Below are 10972 nucleotides of genomic sequence, written 5' to 3'. Positions count from 1 at the left end.
ATCCAGATGAGGAGTGCATTGCAGTAGTCCAGCCTGGAGGAGACAAAAGCGTGGACAAGCTTTTTGGCATCTGTAAGAGTGAGTGTGGAAGAAGAAAGAAGAAATTACACTTTGCTACAATGTAAAGTAGTGAGCATGCAGCTTGTATAACAGTGTAAAGTAGCGAGTTTGTAGAACAGTGTAAAGTAGTGTGCGTGCAGCTTGTATAACAGTGTAAAGTAGTGAGCGTGCAGCTTGTAGAACAGTGTAAAATAGCGAGCGTACAGCTTGTATAACAGTGTAAAGTAGCGAGCTTGTAAAACAGTGTAAAGTAGTGAGTGTGCAGCTTGTAAAACAGTGTAAAGTAGTGAGGGTACAGCTTGTAGAACAGTGTAAAATAGCGAGTTTGAAGAACAGTGTAAAGTAGTGAGCGTGCAGCTTGTAGAACAGTGTAAAATAGCGAGTTTGTAGAACCGTGTAAAGTAGTGTGCGTGCAGCTTGTAGAACAGTGTAAATTAGTGCGCGTACAGCTTGTATAAGAGTGTAAAGTAGTGAGCGTACAGCTTGTGCAGCTTGTATAACAGTGTAAAGTAGTGAGCATGCAGCTTGTATAACAGTGTAAAGTATCAAGATTGTATAACAGTGTAAATTAGTGCGCGTACAGCTTGTATAAGAGTGTAAAGTAATGGGTGTACAGCTTGTGCAGCTTGTATAACAGTGTAAAGTAGTGAGCATGCAGCTTGTATAACAGTGTAAAGTATCAAGATTGTATAACAGTGTAAAGTAGCGAGCGTACAGCTTGTATAACAGTGTAAAGTAGTGAGCGTGCAGCTTGTATAACAGTGTAAAGTATTGTATAACAGTGTAAAGTATTGTATAACAGTGTAAAGTAGTGAGCGTGCAGCTTGTATAACAGTGTAAAGTAGTGAGCGTACACCTTGTGTAACAGTGTAAAGTAGCGAGGGTACAGCTTATATAACAGTGAGGCGTACAACTTGTGTAACCGTGTAAAGTAGTGAGCGTACAGCTTGTATAGTGGTGTAACGTAGTGAGCGTACAGCTTGTTTAACAGTGTAAAATAGCGAGCTTGTAAAACAGTGTAAAGTAGTGAGCGTGCAGCTTGTAAAACAGTGTAAAATAGTGAGCTTGTATAACAGTGTAAAGTAGTGAGCGTGCAGCTTGTAGAACAGTGTAAAATAGCGAGTTTGTAGAACCGTGTAAAGTAGTGTGCGTGCAGCTTGTAGAACAGTGTAAATTAGTGCGCGTACAGCTTGTATAAGAGTGTAAAGTAGTGAGCGTACAGCTTGTGCAGCTTGTATAACAGTGTAAAGTAGTGAGCATGCAGCTTGTATAACAGTGTAAAGTATCAAGATTGTATAACAGTGTAAATTAGTGCGCGTCCAGCTTGTATAAGAGTGTAAAGTACTGGGTGTACAGCTTGTGAAGCTTGTATAACAGTGTAAAGTAGTGAGCATGCAGCTTGTATAACAGTGTAAAGTATCAAGATTGTATAACAGTGAAAAGTAGCGAGCGTACAGCTTGTATAACAGTGTAAAGTAGTGAGCGTGCAGCTTGTATAACAGTGTAAAGTATTGTATGACAGTGTAAAGTAGTGAGCATGCAGCTTGTATAACAGTGTAAAGTAGTGAGCATACAGCTTGTGTAACAGTGTAAAGTAGCGAGGGTACAGCTTATATAACAGTGAGGCGTACAACTTGTGTAACCGTGTAAAGTAGTGAGCGTACAGCTTGTATAACAGTGTAAAGTAGCGAGCGTGCAGTTTTTATAACAGTGAGGCGTTCAACTTGTGTAACCGTGTAAAGTAGTGAGCGTACAGCTTGTATAACAGTGTAAAGTAGCGAGCGTGCAGTTTTTATAACAGTGAGGCGTTCAACTTGTGTAACCGTGTAAAGTAGTGAGCGTACAGCTTGAATAACAGTGTAAAATAGTGAGCGTGCAGCTTGTATAACAGTGTAAAATAGCGAGTTTGTAAAACCGTGTAAAGTAGTGTGCGTGCAGCTTGTAGAACAGTGTAAATTAGTGCGCGTACAGCTTGTATAACAGTGTAAAGTAGTGAGAGTGCAGCTTTTATAACAGTGTAAAGTATTGTATAACAGTGTAGAGTAGTGAGCATGCAGATTGTATAACAGTGTAAATTATTGTATAACAGTGTAAAGTAGTGAGCGTGCAGCTTGTATAACAGTGTAAAGTATTGTATAACAGTATAAGTAGCGAGCATGTATAACAGTGTAAAGTAGTGAGCGCACAGCTTGTATAACAGTGTAAAGTATTGTATAACAGTGTAAAGTACAGTAGAGCGTACAGCTTGTATAACAGTGCAAAGTAGTGAGCGTGCAGCTTGTATAACAGTGCAAAGTAGTGAGCGTGCAGCTTGTATAACAGTGTAAAGTAGTGAGCGTGCAGCTTGTATAACAGTGTAAATTAGTGCGCGTACAGCTTGTATAAGAGTGTAAAGTAGTGAGAGTGCAGCTTTTATAACAGTGTAAAGTATTGTATAACAGTGTAGAGTAGTGAGCATGCAGATTGTATAACAGTGTAAATTATTGTATAACAGTGTAAAGTAGTGAGCGTGCAGCTTGTATAACAGTGTAAAGTATTGTATAACAGTGTAAAGTACAGTAGAGCGTACAGCTTGTATAACAGTGCAAAGAAGTGAGCGTGCAGCTTGTATAACAGTGCAAAGTAGTGAGCGTGCAGCTTGTATAACAGTGTAAAGTAGTGAGCGTGCAGCTTGTATAACAGTGTAAAGTAGTGAGCGTACAGCTTGTGTAACAGTGTAAAGTAGCGAGGGTACAGCTTATATAACAGTGAGGCGTTCAACTTGTGTAACCGTGTAAAGTAGTGAGCGTACAGCTTGTATAACAGTGTAAAGTAGCGAGCGTGCAGTTTTTATAAGAGTGTAATGTAGTGAGCGTGCAGCTTGTATAACAGTGTAAAGTAGTGAGCGTACAGCTTGTGCAGCTTGTATAACAGTGTAAAGTAGTGAGCGTACAGCTTGTAGAACAGTGTAAAGTAGTGAGCGTACAGCTTGTAAAACAGTGCAGAGTAGTGAGGGTACAGCTTGTATAACAGTGTAAAATAGTGAGCGTGCAGCTTGTATAACAGTGTAAAATAGCGAGTTTGTAGAACCGTGTAAAGTAGTGTGCGTGCAGCTTGTAGAACAGTGTAAATTAGTGCGCGTACAGCTTGTATAAGAGTGTAAAGTAGTGAGAGTGCAGCTTTTATAACAGTGTAAAGTATTGTATAACAGTGTAGAGTAGTGAGCATGCAGATTGTATAACAGTGTAAATTATTGTATAACAGTGTAAAGTAGTGAGCGTGCAGCTTGTATAACAGTGTAAAGTATTGTATAACAGTGTAAAGTACAGTAGAGCGTACAGCTTGTATAACAGTGCAAAGAAGTGAGCGTGCAGCTTGTATAACAGTGCAAAGTAGTGAGCGTGCAGCTTGTATAACAGTGTAAAGTAGTGAGCGTGCAGCTTGTATAACAGTGTAAAGTAGTGAGCGTACAGCTTGTGTAACAGTGTAAAGTAGCGAGGGTACAGCTTATATAACAGTGAGGCGTTCAACTTGTGTAACCGTGTAAAGTAGTGAGCGTACAGCTTGTATAACAGTGTAAAGTAGCGAGCGTGCAGTTTTTATAAGAGTGTAATGTAGTGAGCGTGCAGCTTGTATAACAGTGTAAAGTAGTGAGCGTACAGCTTGTGCAGCTTGTATAACAGTGTAAAGTAGTGAGCGTACAGCTTGTAGAACAGTGTAAAGTAGTGAGCGTACAGCTTGTAAAACAGTGCAGAGTAGTGAGGGTACAGCTTGTATAACAGTGTAAAATAGTGAGCGTGCAGCTTGTATAACAGTGTAAAATAGCGAGTTTGTAGAACCGTGTAAAGTAGTGTGCGTGCAGCTTGTAGAACAGTGTAAATTAGTGCGCGTACAGCTTGTATAAGAGTGTAAAGTAGTGAGAGTGCAGCTTTTATAACAGTGTAAAGTATTGTATAACAGTGTAGAGTAGTGAGCATGCAGATTGTATAACAGTGTAAATTATTGTATAACAGTGTAAGTAGTGAGCGTGCAGCTTGTATAACAGTGTAAAGTATTGTATAACAGTGTAAAGTAGCGAGCATGTATAACAGTGTAAAGTAGTGAGCGTACAGCTTGTGCAGCTTGTATAATAGTGTAAAGTAGTGAGCGTGCAGCTTGTATAACAGTGTAAAGTAGTGAGCGTGCAGCTTGTATAACAGTGTAAAGTAGTGAGCTTGCAGCTTGTAGAACAGTGTAAAATAGCGAGTTTGTAGAACAGTGTAAAGTAGTGAGCGTACAGCTTGTATAACAGTGTAAAGTAGTGAGCGTACAGCTTGTATAGTGGTGTAAAGTAGTGAGCGTACAGCTTGTAAAACAGTGTAAAGTAGTGAGGGTACAGCTTGTATAACAGTGTAAAATAGTGAGCGTACAGCTTGTATAACAGTGTATAATAGCGAGTTTGTAGAACTGTGTAAAGTAGTGTGCGTGCAGCTTGTAGAACAGTGTAAATTAGTGCGCGTACAGCTTGTATAAGAGTGTAAAGTAGTGAGAGTGCAGCTTTTATAACAGTGTAAAGTATTGTATAACAGTGTAAAGTAGTGAGCATGCAGATTGTATAACAGGGTAAATTATTGTATAACAGTGTAAAGTAGTGAGCATGCAGATTGTATAACGGTGTAAAGTAGTGAGCATGCAGCTTGTATAACAGTGTAAAGTAGCGAGCTTGTATAACAGTGTAAAGTAGTGAGTGTACAGCTTGTATAAAGTGTAAGTAGTGAGCGTGCAGCTTGTATAACAGTGTAAAGTAGCGAGCATGTATAACAGTGTAAAGTAGTGAGCGCACAGTTTGTATAACAGTGTAAAGTATTGTATAACAGTGTAATGTACAGTAGAGCGTACAGCTTGTATAACAGTGCAAAGTAGTGAGCGTGCAGCTTGTATACAGTGTAAAGTAGTGAGCGTGCAGCTTGTATAACAGTGTAAAGTATCAAGCTTGTATAACAGTGTAAAGTAGCGAGCGTACAGCTTGTATAACAGTATAAAGTAGTGAGCGTGCAGCTTGTATAACAGTGTAAAGTAGTGAGCGTGCAGCTTGTATAACGGTGTAAAGTAATGAGCGTGCAGCTTGTATAACAGTGTAAAGTAGTGAGCGTACAGCTTGTATAACAGTGTAAAGTAATGAGCGTGCAGCTTGTATAACAGTGTAAAGTAGTGAGCGTACAGCTTGTATAACAGTGTAAAGTAGTGAGCGTGCAGTTTGTATAATAGTGTAAAGTATTTTATAACAGTGTAAAGTAGTCAGCATACAGCTTGTATAACAGTGTAAAGTATTGAGCATACAGCTTGTATAACAGTGTAAAGTAGTGAGCGTACAGCTTGTTGAATTTTCCTGTCCCCTAAAAAATAACATACCACACAGCCTTTAATGTCTAAACTGCTGTGCATGCAATGCATTTACAGAAACAGGTGGGCGGATTTATATTCTGTGTTCATGTGTACCATATTTGGTGTGATATGGATAACAGACCACTTACAGGTGACTGATCATGGCTCATCTGCATGGACATTAGAGATAAACCAATCAGCAAACATGGATCAAGAGATATTCTGTCACATCCTGTCTGTGTCTGTATGCAAGTTGCAGCTCTTGGTATTTTGAAAAAGCCGAACTCCGGTCAACGCTTTTTTGCTCTGTTCTTTTCTTTTTTGCTGATTGTACTTTAATAAAAGACACTTTGAGTAAAGAATCTCAAAGATTATTTTCCTCTCCTCCTCCTCCTGCTGCAAGGTAAGGTTCTTCCACACTGCCACACACTGAGCCGAGGGCCACACTGGTCTTATTCTCTAGATCTGGAGTTTAGGAACTCGTTCCAGGTTGTCTTTGAATACTCGAGGCTACGTGGCGCCCGACAGCGTGGCTCGAGAAAAAACGTAGTTGGTTCTCCTGTCTGTACACAGGCAGGGTGCTAAATGAACTGTTTTGTCCACCAGCCAGTAAACGCTCAAAGTCTACCACTCAGTAGATTACCATTGTTTTTAGCTGCTGATGAAGTAAATCTAGCAGACATTTGCATATTTTACCAGTAACTGGCTGGTAGATGGTGCCATGTTTTTTTTATTGAGTTAAACTAGAAGAACCTAAAGTGTCAGTTTCCTAATGTTTAACTATACTGCAAAGATGAGCGTCATAAAGTTAGCATATAAAAAAGTGAGCGTGCAGCTTGTATAACAGTGTAAAGTAGTGAGCGTGCAGCTTGTATAACAGTGTAAAGTAGTGAGCGTGCAGCTTGTATAACAGTGTAAAATAGCGAGCTTGTATAACAGTGTAAAGTAGTGAGCTTGCAGCTTGTAGAACAGTGTAAAATAGCGAGTTTGTAGAACAGTGTAAAGTAGTGAGCGTACAGCTTGTATAACAGTGTAAAGTAGTGAGCGTACAGCTTGTATAGTGGTGTAAAGTAGTGAGCGTACAGCTTGTTTAACAGTGTAAAATAGCGAGCTTGTAAAACAGTGTAAAGTAGTGAGCGTGCAGCTTGTAAAACAGTGTAAAGTAGTGAGGGTACAGCTTGTATAACAGTGTAAAATAGTGAGCGTGCAGCTTGTATAACAGTGTATAATAGCGAGTTTGTAGAACCGTGTAAAGTAGTGTGCGTGCAGCTTGTAGAACAGTGTAAATTAGTGCGCGTACAGCTTGTATAAGAGTGTAAAGTAGTGAGAGTGCAGCTTTTATAACAGTGTAAAGTATTGTATAACAGTGTAAAGTAGTGAGCATGCAGATTGTATAACAGGGTAAATTATTGTATAACAGTGTAAAGTAGTGAGCATGCAGATTGTATAACGGTGTAAAGTAGTGAGCATGCAGCTTGTATAACAGTGTAAAGTATCGAGCTTGTATAACAGTGTAAAGTAGTGAGTGTACAGCTTGTATAAGTGTAAAGTAGTGAGCGTGCAGCTTGTATAACAGTGTAAAGTAGTGAGCGTACAGCTTGTATAACAGTGTAAAGTAGTGAGCGTGCAGTTTGTATAATAGTGTAAAGTATTTATAACAGTGTAAAGTAGTCAGCATACAGCTTGTATACAGTGTAAAGTATTGAGCATACAGCTTGTATAACAGTGTAAAGTAGTGAGCGTACAGCTTGTTGAATTTTCCTGTCCCCTAAAAAATAACATACCACACAGCCTTTAATGTCTAAACTGCTGTGCATGCAATGCATTTACAGAAACAGGTGGGCGGATTTATATTCTGTGTTCATGTGTACCATATTGGTGTGATATGGATAACAGACCACTTACAGGTGACTGATCATGGCTCATCTGCATGGACATTAGAGATCAACCAATCAGCAAACATGGATCAAGATATTCTGTCACATCCTGTCTGTGTCTGTATGCAAGTTGCAGCTCTTGGTATTTTGAAAAAGCCGAACTCCGGTCAACGCTTTTTTGCTCTGTTCTTTTCTTTTTTGCTGATTGTACTTTAATAAAAGACACTTTGAGTAAAGAATCTCAAAGATTATTTTTCCTCTCCTCCTCCTCCTGCTGCAAGGTAAGGTTCTTCCACACTGCCACACACTGAGCCGAGGGCCACACTGGTCTTATTCTCTAGATCTGGAGTTTAGGAACTCGTTCCAGGTTGTCTTTGAATACTCGAGGCTACGTGGCGCCCGACAGCGTGGCTCGAGAAAAAACAGTAGTTGGTTCTCCTGTCTGTACACAGGCAGGGTGCTAAATGAACTGTTTTGTCCACCAGCCAGTAAACGCTCAAAGTCTACCACTCAGTAGATTACCATTGTTTTTAGCTGCTGATGAAGTAAATCTAGCAGACATTTGCATATTTTACCAGTAACTGGCTGGTAGATGGTGCCATGTTTTTTTATTGAGTTAAACTAGAAGAACCTAAAGTGTCAGTTTCCTAATGTTTAACTATACTGCAAAGATGAGCGTCATAAAGTTAGCATATAAAAAGTGAGCGTGCAGCTTGTATAACAGTGTAAAGTAGTGAGCGTGCAGCTTGTATAACAGTGTAAAGTAGTGAGCGTGCAGCTTGTTAACAGTGTAAAATAGCGAGCTTGTATAACAGTGTAAAGTAGTGAGCTTGCAGCTTGTAGAACAGTGTAAAATAGCGAGTTTGTAGAACAGTGTAAAGTAGTGAGCGTACAGCTTGTATAACAGTGTAAAGTAGTGAGCGTACAGCTTGTATAGTGGTGTAAAGTAGTGAGCGTACAGCTTGTTTAACAGTGTAAAATAGCGAGCTTGTAAAACAGTGTAAAGTAGTGAGCGTGCAGCTTGTAAAACAGTGTAAAGTAGTGAGGGTACAGCTTGTATAACAGTGTAAAATAGTGAGCGTGCAGCTTGTATAACAGTGTATAATAGCGAGTTTGTAGAACCGTGTAAAGTAGTGTGCGTGCAGCTTGTAGAACAGTGTAAATTAGTGCGCGTACAGCTTGTATAAGAGTGTAAAGTAGTGAGAGTGCAGCTTTTATAACAGTGTAAAGTATTGTATAACAGTGTAAAGTAGTGAGCATGCAGATTGTATAACAGGGTAAATTATTGTATAACAGTGTAAAGTAGTGAGCATGCAGATTGTATAACGGTGTAAAGTAGTGAGCTGCAGCTTGTATAACAGTGTAAAGTATCGAGCTTGTATAACAGTGTAAAGTAGTGAGTGTACAGCTTGTATAAAGTGTAAAGTAGTGAGCGTGCAGCTTGTATAACAGTGTAAAGTAGCGAGCATGTATAACAGTGTAAAGTAGTGAGCGCACAGTTTGTATAACAGTGTAAAGTATTGTATAACAGTGTAATGTACAGTAGAGCATACAGCTTGTATAACAGTGCAAGTAGTGAGCGTGCAGCTTGTATAACAGTGTAGAGTAGTGAGCGCACAGCTTGTATAACAGTGTAAAGTATTGTATAACAGTGTAATGTACAGTAGAGCGTACAGCTTGTATAACAGTGCAAAGTAGCGAGCGTACAGCTTGTATAACAGTAAAGTAGTGAGCGTGCAGCTTGTATAACAGTGTAAAGTAGTGAGCGTGCAGCTTGTATAACGGTGTAAAGTAATGAGCGTGCAGCTTGTATAACAGTGTAAAGTAGTGAGCGTACAGCTTGTATAACAGTGTAAAGTAGTGAGCGTGCAGCTTGTATAACAGTGTAAAGTAGTGAGCGTACAGCTGTATAACAGTGTAAAGTAGTGAGCGTGCAGTTTGTATAATAGTGTAAAGTATTTTATAACAGTGTAAAGTAGTCAGCATACAGCTTGTATAACAGTGTAAAGTATTGAGCATACAGCTTGTATAACAGTGTAAAGTAGTGAGCGTACAGCTTGTTGAATTTTCCTGTCCCCTAAAAAATAACATACCACACAGCCTTTAATGTCTAAACTGCTGTGCATGCAATGCATTTACAGAAACAGGTGGGCGGATTTATATTCTGTGTTCATGTGTACCATATTTGGTGTGATATGGATAACAGACCACTTACAGGTGACTGATCATGGCTCATCTGCATGGACATTAGAGATCAACCAATCAGCAAACATGGATCAAGAGATATTCTGTCACATCCTGTCTGTGTCTGTATGCAAGTTGCAGCTCTTGGTATTTTGAAAAAGCCGAACTCCGGTCAACGCTTTTTTGCTCTGTTCTTTTCTTTTTTGCTGATTGTACTTTAATAAAAGACACTTTGAGTAAAGAATCTCAAAGATTATTTTTCCTCTCCTCCTCCTCCTGCTGCAAGGTAAGGTTCTTCCACACTGCCACACACTGAGCCGAGGGCCACACTGGTCTTATTCTCTAGATCTGGAGTTTAGGAACTCGTTCCAGGTTGTCTTTGAATACTCGAGGCTACGTGGCGCCCGACAGCGTGGCTCGAGAAAAAACAGTAGTTGGTTCTCCTGTCTGTACACAGGCAGGGTGCTAAATGAACTGTTTTGTCCACCAGCCAGTAAACGCTCAAAGTCTACCACTCAGTAGATTACCATTGTTTTTAGCTGCTGATGAAGTAAATCTAGCAGACATTTGCATATTTTACCAGTAACTGGCTGGTAGATGGTGCCATGTTTTTTTTATTGAGTTAAACTAGAAGAACCTAAAGTGTCAGTTTCCTAATGTTTAACTATACTGCAAAGATGAGCGTCATAAAGTTAGCATATAAAAAAGTGAGCGTGCAGCTTGTATAACAGTGTAAAGTAGTGAGCGTGCAGCTTGTATAACAGTGTAAAGTAGTGAGCGTGCAGCTTGTATAACAGTGTAAAATAGCGAGCTTGTATAACAGTGTAAAGTAGTGAGCTTGCAGCTTGTAGAACAGTGTAAAATAGCGAGTTTGTAGAACAGTGTAAAGTAGTGAGCGTACAGCTTGTATAACAGTGTAAAGTAGTGAGCGTACAGCTTGTATAGTGGTGTAAAGTAGTGAGCGTACAGCTTGTTTAACAGTGTAAAATAGCGAGCTTGTAAAACAGTGTAAAGTAGTGAGCGTGCAGCTTGTAAAACAGTGTAAAGTAGTGAGGGTACAGCTTGTATAACAGTGTAAAATAGTGAGCGTGCAGCTTGTATAACAGTGTATAATAGCGAGTTTGTAGAACCGTGTAAAGTAGTGTGCGTGCAGCTTGTAGAACAGTGTAAATTAGTGCGCGTACAGCTTGTATAAGAGTGTAAAGTAGTGAGAGTGCAGCTTTTATAACAGTGTAAAGTATTGTATAACAGTGTAAAGTAGTGAGCATGCAGATTGTATAACAGGGTAAATTATTGTATAACAGTGTAAAGTAGTGAGCATGCAGATTGTATAACGGTGTAAAGTAGTGAGCATGCAGCTTGTATAACAGTGTAAAGTATCGAGCTTGTATAACAGTGTAAAGTAGTGAGTGTACAACTTGTATAAAGTGTAAAGTAGTGAGCGTGCAGCTTGTATAACAGTGTAAAGTAGCGAGCATGTATAACAGTGTAAAGTAGTGAGCGCACAG

Source organism: Micropterus salmoides, unplaced genomic scaffold, assembly GCF_014851395.1.
Source record: "Micropterus salmoides isolate LMB-PRFRI ecotype aquatic unplaced genomic scaffold, ASM1485139v1 Ms_hic_scaffold_2, whole genome shotgun sequence".
In the NCBI taxonomy this organism is placed as follows: domain Eukaryota; kingdom Metazoa; phylum Chordata; class Actinopteri; order Centrarchiformes; family Centrarchidae; genus Micropterus; species Micropterus salmoides.
Note: the sequence above shows the minus strand (reverse complement) of the source record.